Below are 19,303 nucleotides of genomic sequence, written 5' to 3'. Positions count from 1 at the left end.
AGAGGCAAAAGCCCAGGGGAGTGAGATGTGGTGTGGGGATGGGGCTTTTCTCTGCGGGGGCCACCTGGTTCTGGGCTGGCATTGTGGGTGGGGAGGGGATCCGCGTGGAGATGCTTGGTGAAGGATGGCTTTCGGCTCAGAGTGAGATTTATTCTTCTCCACTCAGTAGAGTGGGGCAGATTTGCTTCCAAAAGGGGCCCTGCCCTCCTTCCCCACCTGTCCCTCTCTGCTCTGGCCACCCTGACATCCTTTCTTGGCCAATACCCGGAACTCCTTGCTGCCCCAGGGTCTTTGCACTTACTGTGCCCTCCACTGGACGGCCTTGCCCCCCTGACTCGGCATGGCAGGGGCCATATCCCTCTCAGGCCTGCGTGCAAACACTGTGGCCTCAGAGAATCTCCTTGCTCACCTTATGCAGAGCGGACTCCCCTTCCTCAACCCCTAGTTCCATCCCTCTGTTTACGTCCTCCTTTAAAACACTTAACCAGCCGTGATCTTGTAAGTTGCTGTCCCCTTCCTCTTCTGTCTTTGCCGCTGACGGTTAAGCTCCAGAAGCGCAGGGAGGTTTCAAGTTCCGTCTCTTCTGTGTCCCTGAATGCCCGGACACAGTAGTAGGTGCTCAATAAATGTTTATTGGTGGTGGTGGGGTTGAAGCGTGGGAACAGCGCCTGGGTAAACGGTACGTAGAGGAGAATTCCATGGGCGGGGGCTGTTTCCAATGTTGCTCCGGGAGGGGCGGGGGCCGGGTTCCCTGGGTGGGGAGAAACCGAGAGGCGACCCACTTTCCCGGAGTCGCGCGCACCTCTCCTTGGTGACCCACAGGTGGCGCTCGCTCCCCGCGCTGCGGCGGCGGGAAGCAGAGGTGGGAAAATCCAAGCGGTGGGGGGGGGGGGGGGGGAGGCACCTCCGGATTTAGCCCGCTCCCCTGTCCGCCTCCTGGTGCCAGGCCCTGACCCCGAATTTGGACGCCAAGCCGTGGGACGCAGCACGGGTCCCAGCTCCTGGGGCCTGAGACGCACAGGGATGGTGTGCTGGAGGCGGGGGGGGGGGGGGGGGGGGGGGGGAGTGAGGGCTCCCCCCTCCCCGCATTCTCCCGCTCCCCACAAAACTAGTTAAGCAGCCCCACGCTTGGCAGAAGGTGGAGGGCAGAGGGCGCTTACGACGTGTCCCTCCCGCCTTAATCCTGTATAGGCCGGAGCTGGGCAGGGGGCTGGGTCCTCAGCGGGGGCCCATGAAGCACCCTCGTGCGGAATAGTGAGTGGGCGGACCCCTGCTTTACAGACGGGGGAAACTGAGGCTCAGGGAGGCTACATGGCTGGCCCAGGATCACAGAGCCAGAACCCGGTGAGGCAGGGGGTGGAGTCCCAAGGTTTGTCCCACTCGCGGGTCCGCTGGTGTAAAAAAAAACGTTTAAACGTGGATGTTTTAGTTAACCAAGGGCTGCAGGAATCCCTTGGGAAAGCTAAAGCCTTCCCTGAGCCTCCTCACCTCAGCCCCCAGGCGGCAGGCAGGGTCCCCTTGCAGCTTGCTTTTCCCGCCTTCACACACATGTGACATATCCTGCCGCCCGTGTCTGGATTTCTAGCTGGGTCACTGGGCATGCGCTTCCCCCCTCTGGGCCTCGGTTTCCTCATCTGTAAAATGTGCCTAATTGTCATTGAACCATCTCGGGGCCGGGGGGGGGGGGGTGGCTGGGCGGACTGCATGAGTTATTCTCACAAGAAGCCGTTGGAGCAGAACCTGGCGTGGGGCAGCGCCCCCTGGCGGTCTACACATCCTTGTGGGGAACGTCCCAGGCTCGCACGTTCCCGCTGGTTCCCTGGTACGAGGGCCTGGCGCCCAGTGCGTCGGTGTGGTCTGAGGCCGCCTGCGCATCCCTGTGCGTGTCTGCATTGGGCGGCCGTGCGAGCCCTCAGCTCCTTCCGCGTGGGGCTCGGCGAGGCGGGCGGCCCACGGGGTTCCTGCGGGCCAGGGTTTCTCAGCCGCAGCCCTTGACGTTGCAGGCCGATCGGTCTCCGCGGGGTGGGGGCGGGGGGCTGTTCTGGGCCCTGTAGGGTTTTTAGCGGCCTCCCTGGCCTTGACTCCCGAGGTGCCAGCGGCCTCCCCCGACCTCAACTGCGACGACTACACATGTCTGCACAACTCGTCAAACATCTAGCGCTGGGAACCTTCTGGCCAGCGTGCACGTGCACGCCGTGAGGCGGCCACAGTGTCGGTCTTGAACTTCCCAGCCTCCAGAACTGGGAGAGGTCCGTGTTTGTCGTCCCCAGGCCCACCCAGTCTGTGGCTGCGGCGGCCCGAGCGGACTAGAGCGGGAGGCCCTGGCAGGGAACTTGGGGAGGGGGAGAAGGAAGGAGACTGAGGGCCTCCGGGAGACCATGTGGACCACGTGGGCCGTGCACCTGCCGGAAGAAGGAGTACGGATATTTTTCCACCAGGTTCCTTCTGTCGTGGGCCGAGGGCTGCTCGGACGGGGGTGGGGGGCACCCACGCCCGCGCTTGTGGCTTCTGGCCATGTGCACTGCGGGGGTGGGGGTGGGGCAGGGCCCAGATGTGGCTGGGGCTCAGCCCCATCCGGACGGGAGGTGGGGGGGGGGGGGGGTGTCGCCGTCTTTCGTGTGGCCGTTGCCGGGGGGTCCTCCGGGCTGCCTGAGCTGGGCTGTGCCGGCCCACCCCGATCTCCGCAGCCGGCTGTGTGTGGATCTGGTGTGCCAGTGTGTGTTTATCTGCCGTGCGTGTGTTTGAGTCTGTATTTATCTGGCGCTAGTGTGCGCGTCTTTGTTTTCCCTTCTGCTCCGTCTCCGCAAACGTGGGGGAAACTTCTGTTTTTAATCAGGGGCCAGGGAACTGTCTCGTCGCCATGCTAGCAATGGTGTGATTAATTAGGCTGTTTGGAAGTGATCTTCATGAGTGTTCCCTGAGATTGGGCCTGAGGTGCCCCGCCCCCTCCTCGTGTGCCTGAAAAGGGAAACTGAGGCACGCGGGGGGGGGGTGCTGTGCGAGGCCTCCCTGTGGGCAGCCAGGGAAAGGAAGTTTTACATGCAAAGCATTTTACACGCATGAAAGCTTGATGGGTCCCCCCACACATTGAAGAAAACGAATTCCCATCCCGTGCACAGAGGAGGAAACTGAGGCACGGAGGCGGGACCCGGAGCTCGTGGGCCTCCAAGGCTGGTCTCCTTGTCCTTTCAAGTGGCAAGCAGTTTTTTGAAGCTGTCCAGGGCTGCTTGGACCTCACCCGTGTCTCAGTTTCCCCTTCCAGTCACTTCCCCTGCCCCACTAGCCAGCTTGTGCCAGTCTGAATAATCCATGTTTCTTGGCCGGGTGCCAGCGTTCTCATATTTTCCGTTCTCGGATGCTCCAGGCCCAGGGGCCTGGCTGGCTCTGTGAACACAGATATTAATTAGCATTAATTAATAACCCCTGAGGGGTGAGGGAGCTGCCTGTAAATCCCCAAGCTCCGAAGGGCCTAGAGGCTGACTTGGGTCCTTGGTGTGTGTGGCTGTTGGAGCCTGAGGTGGGCCCCGAGGTGGGCAAGGTCGGCTGTGCCCTGGCTGCGGGATCCTGGCATGCTCTGAGAGCGGGACCCATGGATCGTACCGCTTGTGCCCCCTTAACGGGTCAGGGCTGCTGCTCCCAGGCCCAACCCCCAGAGGCAGGAGGCCCTGTGTGGCCCCATGGAGGCAGAGCAGCGCCTGGGCCGGAGGGGACCCTCACCCCGTCTGCCAGGGGCTGGAGTCCACGGTTCCCCGAAAGGCCGCATGTTCAGCTCACATCTGCACACCTACCGTGTGCCCTTGGCCAAGTTACTTACCCTTGGTCTCCTCGTTCATGACATGAGTGTGATTTCCAACGGCTGATGGAAAAAATAAATGGCCGTGTGTGCATTTCATGGCAGGTGCACACTGTCACCATGGTTACGGAAGTCGTAACCAGGAGCCACAGTTGTGACAAAAGGCCCCGGGGGCCAGCTCCGCCGCTTACCAGCCGAGTGACCTGGAATTGGGATTCGGCGTACCTGGGTATCAGTCTCCACATCTGTCAAACGGGACCGACACGGTATGGACTTCACAGAATTGTTGCGAAAGCTGAATAGGATAATGCCCCTAAAATGCTCAGGACAGGGGTGAATACGCTATAAGGTCGTGACGAGTGGTGGCTGAAACGCGGAGAGAGGACGCCTCTGTGGCTGCGTTAGAGCGTGGGGGTGTGGGGTTGAGGGCGGGAGGCCAAGTCTGGTCACCTTAAGGGAATGATTAGTGCCGGGGCACTGGGGCGGGCTGACTTACGTCTCCACGAAAAATATGCTCAGGTCCTCACCTCCGGTACCTGGGAAGGTGACCTTATCTGGAAATAGGGTCTCTGTAGGTATAGTTAGTTAAGTTAGAGGTAGGTCATCCTGGACTAGGGTGGGCCCTGAATCCAATACAACTGGTGTCCTGGTTGGAAGAAGACGGGAGGGCACTTGGGTGGCTCAGTGGGTTAAGTGTCTGGTTTCAGCTCAGGTCATGATCTCGCGGTGCGTGGGTTCAAGCCCCTCCTCGGGCTCTGCGCTGACGGCTCAGAGCCTGGAGCCTGCTTTGGATTCTGTGTCTCCCTCTCTCTCTCTCTGCCCCTCCCCCGCCTACACTCTGTCTCTCTCTGTCTCTCAAAATTGAATAAACGTCAAAAAAAATGTATTAAAAAGGAAAAAAAAAAAAAAGAGGAGACAGGAACGCAGAGAAGGCCACGCGAAGACAGAGGCTGAGAGAGGAGAGATGTGGCCAGAGGCCAAGGAACACCCGGCCTGCAGCCCCTGGCCGGGAGGGAGGGAGGCCTGGGACCGATTCTCCCTCTGAGCCAGCCCGGCCCACGTCCGATTCCAGACTTCTGGCCTCCAGAACTGTGGGAGAATCGATTTCTCTTGTTTGCAGCCACCCGGTTTTATGGCGCTTTGCTTGGTCAGCCCTAAAATCCTACAGCAGGCATCTGTCCCGTTTTCCAAAGCTGCGTGGTGCCCCCGGCACCGTGGCTAAGATTTCCTCATCCTTTGTCCGTGGACCATGGGTCCTTTCCCGCCCGCACGGTGGCCAACAAGCCTGCCAGAAACATCCCGGCTCCCACCTTCATGCTCGAGAGCAGCCTCTGCCGGAAAGGGAGCAGATGGTAGAGGCCCGGTGCACTAAATGGGGCCAAGCGGCCCCCCAGAAGTGCCAGGAAGTTTACCACCCCCTCCGAAAGGGACCACCCCAAGAGCCTGTTTCAAACGTGGGTCCAGCTGCCCAGGGAGGCTGTGGCCTGGTTAAAACGACCCTCCCGTCCTAGGGAAAGCTGCAGGAGTTTCGTAGCCCGTTCTTCGGGCGCTGAGCAGGGAAGAAACTCTCTTGGACTTCCTGAACCTCCAGAGGGGCCAGAGATCCGGGCATGGTGGATTCTGGTGGGAGGTGACCCCAGGAAGCACGGGAAGGGGAGAGAGGGGGAGGGAAGGGAGGGATGTCGGGGAAGTTGTGCTCACAAGCGAGTCTCCACTGCTGACAGGTGGGGCTCAGTCCCCCCGCCGGGACTGGGGACACTGAGACACCAGAGTGAGCACACCCTCAGAGCTTTCCCACCAGGGGGCAAGGGAGCTGGGGTATTTATCCCGCACTCCCGTCAGTCTCACCGGGCAAAGGCCGCTCCGACACTGCGTTTGCTCTCCAGAACTTTCCACTGGCCCTGGGAACAGTCCGGCTGTGGGGGTTGGGGGGGGGCTGGCTGTTGGAGGAAGGGGGTCCGCTCCCAGGAGTGCTGTGGGGATATGGGCAGATGCTGACATTCTGGGAGAGTGAAGGTAGGTGATAAACAGACCAAATAAATCACAGGGTGTACTCGGAGGGGTGTGTGTGGAAGGAAAAAGATGAGTTAGAGCGGCCAGGGGTAAGGTGACAGTGCAGTAGGTCAAGGTCCCTGACACCGAGCTCAGCACCCAGTAGGAGACTCGTGAATAAACCATGCTAGTCTCTAGTGAAGAGAGGGAGGGAGGGTGGGAGGAGAGAGAGAGGAGAGAGAGTGAGGGAAAGGGGAGAGAGAGAGAGAGCGAGAGAAGACAGAGAAAGAGGGAGGAAGGAGAGAGAGAGGGAAAGGGGGAGAGAGAGGGGGAGAAGACAAAGAGGGAGGGAGGGAGGAGAGAGAGAAGGAGGGGGGGAGGAATGAGGAGGAGAGGGGGGGAGGGATGAGAGAGGAGGAGAGAGAGAGGAGGAGAGAGAGAGGGGGAGAGAGAGAGGGAGATATCGAGGCTGGCCGGTGTGGAAGGAACAGGCACCTGGGCAGGGTGGGGAGGGAGGGAGAGGCTGGTAATGATGCTGAAAAGTAATCGGCCCTTCTCTCTGGGAGGCAGTGAAACTCTAATTAGAATGAAAATGTGGTTTAATGAGGATGAAAACGGTAATTGTGCTGGGCAGCAGTCCCCACGGTGCCACTTTCCCAGGGGGCCCCTCTGGGCCTTGGAGGGGCTGGGGTACGGATTTGGGTGAGGACAAGGAGGGTCGTTGGTGGGGCCTCAGTTCCCCCGCTCCCAGGGTCCACCCAGATGGTGCCAGGTAAAGACGGGTTCCAGGTACCCCAGGGCCCTGTGTTTCCATCCCACACGTAATCCTCAATAATTATACAATAAACAGGGGCACCAGTGGTTTGAGGGTCCGACTCTTGACTTCAGCTCAGGTCATGATCTCAGGGTCGTGAGTTCAAGCCCCACATCGGGCTACATGCTGAGTGTGGAGCCTGCTTAAGATTCTCTCTCTCCCTCGGCCCCCCTCCCCTGCTTGCACTCTCTCTCTAAAATAAAAAGAAATAATAGTACAGCAAACAGTGACACTAAAACAGTGATATTGTTTACTGAGCACCTACTATGTGCCAGGCACCATTCCAACCCCTTTACAGAGGCTGACTCTTGTGATCATTCACATTATCCCCACTTTGCCGATAATAAAACTGGGCACAGAGAAGCCAGATATAAGAGTATATGAAGAAGTGGGTGAGGGGCGCCTGGGTGGCTCGGTCAGTTGGGCATCCGACTCTTAATCTGGCTCAGGTCACGGTCTCATGGGTTTGTGGGTTGAAGCCCCTCATCAGGCTCCGCACTGAGGGTGCGGAGTCTGCTTGGGATTCTGTCTCTCTCCCTCTCTTTTTCTGCCCCTCCCCTGCTTGCACTCTGTCTCTCTCACTCTCTCTCCCAAAAATAAGTAAACATTAAAAATAAAATAAAATAAAATACACCGACACCTTTGTCCCACTCCCACCCAAATTGTCACACACACACACACAAAAAGTAGGTGAGAAAAGTAGACAGGCCCCAGGAGGCGGGGCCTTCTTTCCTTTATGTGGAGGGTGCTGGGGGCACCAAGGGGTTGCCAGCCATGGAGGCCGGGGACCCCTCCTGCCTGCCTGCCCCTGGTACAGTCTCCCAGACCATGCTTGAGATGCCGCTCATACCTCTTCTGTCTGCCACTTCCGCTCTACTCTAGGGGGTGGGCGTGGCTTGGAGGGGGTGGGCGTGGCTGGACCGCCCTGGGTGGGACAGAATTCGCAACACCTCTGACTGAACCTGGAGGAAGAAGCCCAGTCAGTCATTGCAGTTGGGGCAGAAAGTTGGGGCTCCTGACTCCTAGGCTTGAACTTTCTTGCCATGGAAAGCTGAGGTGTTGTTCAAACGTCAGTTTGGATGAGACTGAGGTTTATAAGACCTCGGGGTCTCCCCTTTCGCTTCTGGAGGCACCAATAAAACACAGCCTGCAGCAAAGACACGTCAGAACAAAAACATTCATTGAGGCCAGATGGGTAATCGAAGCAGACCTGTCTGGCCTTCAAAGTGGTCCCAGGTCAAGTGGTCCTAGAGTAGATTCTTGGCCATGTATATGGCAGACAAAGCGCTAAGAACCTTAATATACAAAGAGCACTTATGAATCAATAGGAAAAAGACAAATATCCCACGGGTGAAATGGGCACAGGTCATAAATAAAAGGCTCACAAAAGAATAATACAAAGTCAACAAACCCCTTGCAAGGATGCACAATTTGACAATTTATCCACTAAAGACTCATTTTTATTTGTCAAGCTTATCAGCATGTGTGAAGTTTGGGGGATGCACACCTGCGCACCCTTATGGGAGTGCAGAATGATACAACCCTCATGGAGGGCGGTCCAGATGTTTGTGTTAAACATTTAATTGTGTGAACTCTCCGACCCAGCAGGAGGTCCATTTCTGGGAACATGCAAAGATCTAAGTGTCATGCAGGCTGGTTAAGAGCCCCATAATCAGACGGCTGGGGTTCCAATCCTGGTGCTGCCATCTGTGAGCTGTGTGCTCTCAGGCACATAAATTAATGCCACAGAGCCCCCATGTTCTCACCTGTACATTGGGCACGTCGTGAGGACTCCATGAAATGCTCAGTGCCTCACTGTTATTACACCACGATGAAAACCCTTAAGGAAAGCTGGAAGACAAGGAAAGTGTCCGTCTCTACGAGGTTGATTAAATAAATAGCAGAAAATGAAAATGAGCAAACGTACATTCGTCGATATCGTGTGACCTCACGCCTCACGCCTCAAACGAAATAACGGCTGTATATTTTTAAAAATTATTTGTTAGTGTTTATTGTTGAGAGAGAGAGACACACACAGAGTGTGAGCAGGGGAGGGGCAGAGAGATAGGGAGACACAGAATAGGAAGCAGGCTCCAGGCTCCGAGCTGTCAGCACAGAGCCCGACACGGGGCTGGAACCTACGAACTGCGAGATCGTGACCTGAGCCGAAGTCGGCGCCTAACCGACTGAGCCACCCAGGAGCCCCTATAATGGCTATCTATTTAACACGTAAATGTTGAATACAGATAAATGTGATATATGATATTCAAGGTTTACATAAGACATCTTTAAATTGAATGTAGGTGCTATAACAGATATGTGTGAAAATATCAATTGTTTGAACATTGTACAAATTTAGATTTACTTCATATAAAACCTAAACACAGGCTTCTCAGATACCAAGTGACTGCTGAATTTCTTCCAAACAGATATTCAGGGACCCAGCTGGGTTCAGTTTTGGGGTATGCCGTAATAAACATGGGACTTCAAAAAAAGAAGAGAGAGGAACAAAAAGAACAAAGGTTTCAAACGTCATATGTAGCCACGTATTTCAAGCATTTTGACCATGCATCAGAGCATTAATTTTTCACAACGCAAGGCAGTCTTACCCCGGTTCAGAACTGAAGAAAAGTTTCCCGAAGCATATTTATCCTATTTCTGTGCACTGAGTTCTGATATTTTCTATTCTCTTCTGTTCCATTTTGAGAGGCAGGTCGTTCTCACAAATACAGTATTTTTCTCTTCAAGGCTCTGGTTGATGTCACTGGACTCCTATGTAGCGACTGGGAGAAAGGACTGTGGGGGTGGGGCAGGGTGACTGATGGTTCTGACCAACTGGTTCGACTTCACACCCGTTAGTGGGTTGTGGCGTGTGTGTGAGAACTCGTGCGCATGTGTGCATGCATGTGCATAAGCGTGTGCATACAGGCGTGTGCACGCAGGTATGTGAGCATGTACACGTGTGTGTGCACACCAGGGTTGAGATGAAGGAGTGGCAAGTGAGGAGCAAAGTCTAAGGGGGTGTCAGAAAACTCCACCATCAAGATAAATTTTAAAAAAATTAAAAAAAAATTTTTTTAACGGTTATTTATTTCTGAGACAGAGAGAGACAGAGCATGAACGGGGGAAGGGCAGAGAGAGAGAGAGACACAGAATCTGAAACAGGCTCCAGGCTCTGAGCCGTCAGCACAGAGCCCGACGCGGGGCTTGAACCCAGAAGCCATGAGATCATGACCTGAGCCCAAGTCGGACGCTTAACCGACTGAGCCCCCCAGGCGCCCCAAAGCACCACATTTTCTTTTTTTTTTTTTTAATTTTTTTTTCAACGTTTATTTTGGGGACAGAGAGAGACAGAGCATGAACGGGGGAGGGGCAGAGAGAGAGGGAGACACAGAATCGGAAACAGGCTCCAGGCTCTGAGCCATCAGCCCAGAGCCCGATGCGGGGCTCAAACTCACGGACCGCGAGATCGTGACCTGGCTGAAGTCGGACGCTTAACCGACTGCGCCACCCAGGCGCCCCGACACCACATTTTCAAATACAGCCAGGACTGGCCCTGGTTTCAAAGATCGGCCTCACTTCACCCTAACCCTGGTCCCGTGTACATGCACGTGTTTGCACGTGTGTTTGCATGCACGAGTGCACGGGTCCACAAGCAGCTGTGGGTGTGAATGCACTCGTGTTTGCATGCTTGTGTGTGTGTGCATTGTGTATGCATGACTGCCAGCATGTGCACATATGTAGGCGTTCGTAGGCCTGTGTGCACGTGTGTGTGCGTACCTGTGTGTGTCTGCACACGCACGCCTGCACGCCCAGAGAAACATCCAGAAAGATGCCCTTTGAGCTAACCATACTTTTCTTCGACGAGGTGAGAACCCAGGTATTTCTCTCTCTTTGTCCCTGGTACGCGTCCTCTTACAACCAGAATAAAAACAGGGAAGCCATTTTTACTCCGGAGGGAAGGTCTTGGGCAGAGGTGTTTCCCTCAGGGAAGCGCACTGAGAAGGAGGGATTCCGAGAGATCCCCAAATATACTGACCATCAGTAGTTGCTGACATTTACTGAATATTTCGCCGTGGGCCAGGAACTCTTTGTTCCTCGCTCACGGCTCTGTCTGCGGACGGTGAGCGGTGCTGAACACGCATTTGTTGGACGGATAAGTGGATGAAAAAATGACCGAGTCCATCATCCCAGCCTTGGAACCAGGACTGCCATCATTGGCCTTTGCCTTTCCTTCTGCCTGGAACGCCCTTCCCGATGGTTCTCACATAGCCAGCTCCTTCTTGTCATTTAGACTCCAGTTAATATCACCTCCTCTGGGAAGCCCTCTCTACTGACCTGTTTACAGCAACCCATCAGCTCATTTAAATTCTCTAAATAGCACATTTCTTGTTTTTATCACTCAGCTCCCCGCTGAGGACAGACCTCGTCCCTCTTGTTCGACGCTATCCCCACCCTTCACGCTCAGCTCCTGGCATATAGTAGATACTCAGTAAATATTTGCTAAGTAAATGAACGGCATCCCTCTCCCATTACAAATGAGGAAATTGAAGCTCAGAGGTTCAAAGCCACCTGCCCAAGGTCACCGTGTTTTTCGGGTGGTGAGACCGGGATTTAAACCCTTGTCCTTCCGATGCCAGAGCCTGGGCCATCCACTAGGACACGGCCCTCTCCTCCAGATGGCACCAGACCCTGTTCCTGATGCTCTGGCAACATGAAGTCTGGCTCCCAGAGGCTGCTTACAAGTGGACCACCTGCCAGGAGAGGCCCTGGGGATGATGGAAACAATAGCTTCTGTTTATTGAGCACCTACTGTGTGCCGCTGACATGGGCTCAGAGAGGCTGTACCACGTGCTGGGGTCCCACGGCTGATTCGTGAGACGTGGCCTCATGGGTTGTGGGTTGAATTGTGCCTCCAAAAAGATATGTCCAAATCCTAACCCTTGGATCATGTGAATGTGGTCTTTTTTTTTTTTTTTAAGTTTATTTATTTACGTTTGAGAGAGAGAGAGAGAGAGAGAGAGAGAGAGAGAGAGAGAGAGAAGGCACGGGGCAGAGAGAGAAGGAGAGACAATCCCAAGCGGGCTCCATGCTGTCAGTACAGAGCCCGATGGGGGGCTCGAATTCATGAACTGTGACATCATGACCTGAGCTAAAGTCAGGATTCTGACGCTTAACTGCTTAACCGACTGAGCCACCCAGGCGCCCGGTGAATGTGGTCTTATTTGAAAATAGGGTCTTTGCAGAATTAAGATAGGAACAATATAAGAGCATCCTGGATTATACAGGTGAGCCTAAATCACTGGCAAGTGTTCTTATAAGAGACAGAAGAAGAAAAGGCCAGGGCACCTGGATGGCTCAGTCGGTTGAGCCTCGGATGCCAGTTCACATCATGATCTTGTGGTTCGTGAGTTCGAGCCCTGCATCAGGCTCTGTGCTGACAGCTCGGATCCTGGAGCCTGTTTCAGTTTCTGTGTCTCCCTCTCTCTCTGCCCCTCCCCTGCTCACGCTCTGTCTCTCTGTCAAAAATAAATAAACGTTAAAAAAAAAATTAAAAAACAAGAGGGGAAAGGCCGTGTGAAGAGAGAGGCAGAGATCGGGATGATGGGGCCACAAGTCAGGGCACACGGGACCCCCAGGAGCCAGAAGAGGCCTGGAAGGATCCTCCCCTACGGCCTTCGATGGACGTGGCCCCGAAGACACCTTGATTTCAGACTTCTGGCCTCCAGAACTTTGAGAGAATAAGAATCCTGTTGTGGTGAGCCCCCTAGTCTGTGGCCGTTTGTGACAGCAGCCACAGGAAATGAATATACTCTATTCTCCCACGATTTAGCGTAAATGTCAAATGTACAGACAAATGGAAAGAATTGTCTGCTGAACACCCATCACTTGGCGTCTACAGTTGACATCTGGCTTGATTTGTCATCATCTGTCCTTCTCTCCATCTATCCACCCACCTCATTAACATTTTTGTGAATTAAGAATTTAATTGCCTTTAGAGCGGTTTTAGGTTCACAGCGAACTTGCGGCAAACGCACAGATATTTCCCATGTGCCCTCTGTCCCTGCCGATGCACAGCCTCCCCCGTCATCACCGTCCCCACCTGAGGGTACATTTGTTGCAATTGATGAACCCACGCTGACCCTTCCTAACCACTCAAGTCCATAACTTACAGTTCACTCTGGGTGCTGTGCGTTTTGTGGCTTTGGACAAATGGAGAATGACCTCTGTCCACCATTATCATCACACACACAGGGTATTTTCACTGCCCTAAAAATCCTCTGTGCCCCACCTGTTCATCCCTCCCAGCCCCCCCCCCCGCCCCCGCCGAGCACTGGTGTTTTTACGTCTCCAGAGTTTTGCCTTTTCCAGAATGTCACAGAGTGGGAATCACATGGTACCTAGGCTTTTCAGATTGGCTTCTTTCACTTAGCAATATACATTTAAGGTTCTGCCCTGTCTTTTCACCTGATAGCTTGTTTCTTTTTGGCGCTAATGAATAGCTTGTTTTATCCGGGCGCCTCATTTCTTAGCGCATTTCAAGGTAAGTCACGGCCTCTTCCCCATTTATTTTAACACAGCAGCCAAAGGGATCTTTCTTAACAGTCAGATCATGCTCCTGCCCCCTGCCATCCTCCTGGCCTGTGCCAGCCCACGTGGTCACCACCGGCTACATGTACCTACTGAGTGCTTCAAAACGACCAGCCCGAATTGAGGGCTGCTCCAAGGGAAAACGTACCGGATTTCTAAGACTTAGTACGGACAAAAGGATGTAAAATAGCTCATTAATCATTTTTTTTCTATTGATTTGCATGTTGGATGGGTGATAGTTTGCCTAGATGGGGTTAAATAAAATACAGGATTACAATTAATTGCATCTATTTATTTTCCACTTTTGAAAACGTGGATGCTGGGGAATTTTAAGTTACCCATGTGCCCTTATCTGTGGCTTCGTCGTATCCGTTGTCCCGCGCCGGTCTAGGATGTCCACTCCACTAGGGCAGGGGGGATTAGACGCGCAATAAATATTTGGTGAATGAACGAATGAATGAACCCAAGCCTGAATGGCCCCGAAGATGTGGCTCTAAGTCAAAGATTTATTCGGCCCGGGGCGAGGGAAGACAGCTCCTACCTTTCACGGAGCCATCTGGGCTCCCGGGGCCTCTTCAATGGGAGGAAAAGTGGGCACAGGCAGGGGCGTCCCCCGGCATCTCCCTGCGGGGATGGCTGGTGCCCCCCACCCCCACCCCCGCCTCCAGCCTCCGGGACAAGGGCAAGTGTCAGGGGGTGGAGAAGAAGGGGCGTGCGGGAGGGGGACCAGCGCCAGGCGCGGGGCTCCGCCCGGCCGCCCCCCATCCCCCTCACCCCCCCGGGGGCTGGGCTGGCGGGAAGGGGCCGGGCTGCCCGGCAGGCGGGACGGAGGGAGCCGGGGTGTCTGCTATCGACCGCCTGGGCCGCTGCAGGGAAGCTTTTAGACCCGCCAGCGCGTCCCGGCGGGGACAGAGGTCTGGGCTTCCCCCGCCCCGCCCCGCCCCGCCCCGCCCCTACCTGGGGGCGACCAGGGGCTTGCAAAGGGCCCCTGCACGGCCTGTGGACTCTGCCTCAGAGCTGAAATCGGAATCCCACTGCTCACACCGCCGCCTTCACACCGGGGTTGGCATCACCTTCCCTGGCGAGAGACCGTTTACAGCCGCTAGGTTCCCACACCTGCGCGCCTCGACAGGTGCGTGGGCCCGGCGGCCGCAGGCCACGGAGTCCGCGCCCTTTGCATCCAGAAGGTCCCAGAAGTGTCCCAGCCCTCTCTCTGCGCCGCCCCAATCACTGCGGCTTAGTCTAGCCTTTTGGAGAACTTCGTGCCCCTGGGACCGCGCAGGGTGGCCTCTTTCGCCGGGCCCGCCGCTTCTCAGCCACAAACATTGTCAGGTTTGCCTCCTTGACTGCTGCCCGGCAGGCCGCGGGGTGAACGGACCTCGGCTTATTCATCTGTGCCCCCCTGCTGGTGGACGTTTGGGGTGTTTCCAGCGGTTTGGAGATCACAGCGAAGTCGCCGCGAACGTTTGCCAACAGATCTGTCTTTGCGCAGACGTTATGTGTTCGTTCCTCTTGGGGAAACGTCCAGGAGTGGGGTCGCTGGGCTGTGTGTGAAGCGCACGACTTCATGCGACCCAAGGCCTGTGGCAAACTGTTTTACACCCAGCAGCGGCGGATGAGAGAGTTCTAGTCCCTCCACTGTCCTGTCAACACTTGGTGTTGTCAGCATCCAGTTTTGGCCATGTTGACGGCTTTTAGCCTGGACTCTGGCAGTCACGTCTGGCCCGCCTCGCCCAGGACCCCCCACTGTTGCCCCCCCCCGCCCCCGAAACCAGATACATGATGTGTTATTACTTCCCTTTTTATTATAGAAAAACTTCACACACATGCAAAAATAGAAGCGTGTGAAAACCTCCTATGATTTGAGTGATAATCTGTATCTTGCCCATCTTGTTTCACCTTTCACCTTCCACCTTTTTTTTCTTGTTATGGACTATTTTATTTATGGACTATTTAAAAAAAATTTTTAACATTTATTTATTTTTGAGAGACAGAGAGAGGCAGAGCATGAGCAGGGGAGGGGGAGAGGGAGAGATATACGGAATCCGAAGCAGGCTCCAGGCTCTGAGCTGTGGGCACAGAGCCCGACGCGGGGCTCGAACTCACGAACGTGAGAGTAGGACCTGAGCCGAAGTCAGACATTTAACCGACTGAGCCACTCAGGTGCCCCATTTATGGACTATTTTAAAGCAAATCCCAGGCACCTATTACTTCTGTAAGTATCATATGAAACTTCTCAAAATGAAATCGCATGACATTGTGACCTGCCTTGAAATAGTCCAGTGGCTTATTGTTCTCAGAGAAAATGTCAGCCTTCCTGTTCTACTCCTCCCTTTCCACAGTCCATGCTCCACCCGCACTGTCCCTCTTGTCCTGACCACACTCCAAGCTTGTTCTTGCCTCAGGACCTTTGCACGCACAGGCTATTCCCTCTGCCCTTCCCCCAGATATCTGCCTAGTTCCTGTGGTAGGCAGCATCAAAGATGGTCTCCCATGGTTCCTGCCTCTTGGTCTTCATGCCCTTGTGTACTTTCCTCCTCTTGAGGGAGGGCTGGACCACTCACTTCTAACCTATAGGATGTGGCCAAAGTGGGTGGTATGTCATTTTCAAGATCAGGTTATAAGACTGTGACTTCTGTCCTGCTGGGCTGTCCCCGTTACTAGTATTCTCTCTTTTCTTCTCACTTGCCTGCCCTGATGAAGCCAGTGACCAAGATGTGAGCCATCCTGTGGAGGGGTCTAGGTGGCAAAGAACAGAGAGTAGCCTTCAGCTAATAGCCAGGGAGGAACGGAATTTTGCCAACAGCCCCCTGTGTATGCTTGCAAGCTGACCACACCCCAGGGGGAGCCTTGAGATGACCACACCCCAGGGGGAGCCTTGAGATGACCTCCCCCCCCCCCCCCGGGGAGCCTTGAGATGGCCACACCCCCAGGGGAGCCTTGACTGCACCCTCTGGAGAGACCCTGGGCTAGACGACCGGCTGAGCAGCACCCAGACTCTTGACCCACAGACCCGTAAGATCATCCATGTTGTTTCAAGCCTCTAGATTTTGGGGTAATTGCTTACGCAGCAGTAGATAACTAATCCAACTCTCTTACTTCCTTCAGGTCTTTGCTCAAAAGTCACTTTCTTCCTGCGTGAGGCCTTCCCTGGCCACCCCATTGAATCTGCACCCCCATTCCAGCGCTGCCCATTCACCTCCCCTGCTTTATTTTCCTTGTGGAACTTATCACCTTGGATTTTATTTAACTGATTCATTGCCTGCCTTTCCCCGCAGGGCCACTGGCTCTTGGAGGACAGGGGCCTCTGTCCGTTTTGTTCATTGCTCTGCCCTCAGTCTTTTTTTTTTTTTTTTTTTTTTTTTTTTAACGTTTATTTATTTTCGAGACAGAGAGAGAGAGAGAGAGAGAGCGAGCATGAACAGGGGAGGGTCAGAGAAAGAGGGAGACACAGAATCTGAAATAGGCTCCAGGCTCTGAGCTGTCAGCACAGAACCCGACGCAGGGCTCGAACCCACGAACCGTGAGATCATGACCTGAGCCGAAGTCGGATGCTTAACCGACTGAGCCACCCAGGTGTCATGTGCCCTCAGTCTTGAACTGAGGCACTCTGGGCACACAGTAGGCCACACTAGATTTTTTTTTTTTTTTTTTTTTTTTTTTTTGTGCAAGTGGGGAGAGGGGCAGAGAGAGAGGGAGACACAGAATCCGAAGCAGGTTCCAGGCTCTGAGCTGTCAGCACAGGGCCCCATGCAGGGCTTGAACTCACGAACTGTGAGATCATGCGATCATGAGATCATGACCTGAGCCAAAGTCGGACGCTTAACTGACTGAGCCACCCAGGCACCCCAGGCCTCACTGGATTTAAAGGCATACCTACAACTGATTTAGCGATCACACTTCTCGGTATGTACCCCTCAACAAATGAGAGCCGGGTGTTGAAGAGATATTTGCACACCCATGTTCACGGCAGCATTACTTTAAAAAAAAAAAAAAAAGTTTATTTATTTATTTTTAGAAATCTCGACACCCAGCATGGGGCTTGAACTCAGGACCCTGAGATCAAGAGGCACATGCTGGTCTGACTGAGCCAGCCGGGCGCCCTCCTTACAAGCTGCGTCATTCACAATAACCGAAGTGTGGAAGCGACCCAAGTGCCCTTCAACAGATGAATGGGTAAACAGAATGTGGGGTATTCATACAAGGGAATGCGATTCAGCCTTAAAAAGGAAGGGAATTCTGACGTGTGCTATAACACGGATGAGCCCCGAGGACGTTGTGCTCAGTGAAATAAGCCAGACGCCAAAGGACAAATACTTGAGATTCCAGTTATATGAGGACTTAGTGTTTAAAAATGATGGAGACGGAAAAGTAGGATGTTGGGGGTCCGCGGCTGGCGGGAGGCGGAATGGAGGGCTAGTGTTTAAGGGGGACAGAGTTTCAGATTTACAAGTTGGATAGGGTTCTGGAGACGGACGGCCCTAATGACCGCACAGCAGTGTGAATGTGCCTTAAGGCCACCACTTAAGAATGGTGATGATGGTAGGGGCGCCTGGGTGGCGCAGTCGGTTGAGCGTCTGACTTCAGCCAGGTCACGATCTCGCGGTCCGTGAGTTCGAGCCCCGCGTCGGGCTCTGGGCTGATGGCCCGGAGCCTGGAGCCTGTTTCCGATTCTTTGTCTCCCTCTCTCTCTGCCCCTCCCCCGTTCATGCTCTGTCTCTCTCTGTCCCAAAAATAAATAAAATAAACGTAAAAAAAAAAAATGGTGATGATGGTAGGGGCGCCTGGGTGGCTCAGTCGGTTGAGCGTCTGACTTTGGCTCAGGTCATGATCTCACAGTTCGTGAGTTCGAGCCCTGCATTGGGCTGCAGAGCCCCCTTTGGATCCTCCGTCTTCCATTCTCTCTGCCCCTTGCTCCCCTGCTTTGCATTCTCTCTCTCTCTCTCTCTCTCTCTCTCTCTCTCTCTCAAAGATGAATGAATATTAAAACAAAAATGGGGAGGATGCCAGATGCTATGATGTTGTATGCCCCAGGGGGCAGGGGCGGGGCTACAGCTTCAGGTTTCTTACGGGGTGGGGGCCTGGGCGTCCCCCTCCTTCAACCGAGCTGTGTGCGACCGTTCCTGCCCTGAACCCGTCACATCTGCGTGCCTTTTACATCTTCCCAGCTTCGGGGGGAATTTTTCAGGGATGGGAAAGCCCCTTCCTGCCCAAGTGGGGAACCGGAAAGTATTCCTCTTTTGTGCACCGAGTGTGGACTTAGAGAGCCGGAGAGCCTGGCATGGGCCCCGTCCACTGGGGCTCCCTTGTCCCTTCGGCAGCTGCTGGAAACCTGTGTCAGGAGGGGTCTTTGGCTCTGGGGACAGTGTCCTGCATGAGTCACACTTTGGGTGGCTCTCTGACAGCCGTCCTCTCTTTATCTCTCATTCCTCATGAGCCACTACAGCCCCCACAGGCCCCACTCAGCCCTCCTGCCCTTTGTCTGCAGGTGAATGGAGAGCCCACGTTCACAAAGGGTCTGTGTGCCCATATGACACTGAGAAGCTCACAGCCTGGCTGTGTCCTGAATATTCTTCCATTCGCCTCGGTGCGGAGTGAACCGTGTCCCTGCAAAATTCCTGTGTCGAAGCCCTAATCCCCCAACGTGACTGTATGTGGAGAGGGAGCCTTTAAGGAGATAATTAAAGTTACATTAAGGGTGGAGCCCTGATAGAACTGGTGAACTGGTGTCCTTTTTTTTTTTTTTTTCTTTTGAAAGACGCAAGCTGGGGAGGCAGAGAGCGGACGGACAGAGGATCCGAAGGAGACTCCGCACTGCCAGCAGCGAGCCCGGTGTGGGGCTTGAACTCACGAACCTCGAGATCGTGACCTGAGCAGAAGTCTGACGCTCGACCACCGAAACCACCCAGAACTGGTGTCCTTATAAGAACAGGAAGAGAGACCAGAGATCTCTTGCTCACTCTTCACACACACAGAGGCATGGCCAGGTGAGGAGGTGGCGAGAAGGCAGCCGTCTGCCAGCCGGGAAGAAAGCCCTCAGCGGGAAGGGAATCTGCCAGCGCCTTGACCTTGGACTTCCAGCCTCCAGAACTGTGAGTTGCGAATCTGTTATT

At 54.5% G+C, this 19,303-nt stretch overlaps 2 long non-coding RNA genes across 2 annotated transcripts; both read right to left on the bottom strand.

Moving 5' to 3' along the window:
• Nucleotides 1-3,010: 3,010 nt before the first annotated feature.
• On the bottom strand, nt 3,011-3,908 carry LOC122486362. The gene is made up of 2 exons (XR_006298139.1): nt 3,815-3,908; nt 3,011-3,384 (listed from the first exon to the last, which is right to left on the bottom strand). It is a non-coding gene; the product is annotated as an uncharacterized LOC122486362 (long non-coding RNA).
• A 9,553-nt stretch (nt 3,909-13,461) lies between these two features.
• Nucleotides 13,462-15,185, bottom strand: LOC122486361. Its single transcript, XR_006298138.1, has 2 exons — nt 14,148-15,185; nt 13,462-13,594 (listed from the first exon to the last, which is right to left on the bottom strand). It is a non-coding gene; the product is annotated as an uncharacterized LOC122486361 (long non-coding RNA).
• Between the last annotated feature and the right edge of the window lie 4,118 nt (nt 15,186-19,303).

The sequence above is a fragment of the Prionailurus bengalensis genome, chromosome A2 (assembly GCF_016509475.1).
Source record: "Prionailurus bengalensis isolate Pbe53 chromosome A2, Fcat_Pben_1.1_paternal_pri, whole genome shotgun sequence".
NCBI lineage: Eukaryota > Metazoa > Chordata > Mammalia > Carnivora > Felidae > Prionailurus > Prionailurus bengalensis.
Note: the sequence above shows the minus strand (reverse complement) of the source record. Positions and strands in the feature narration are given on the sequence as shown.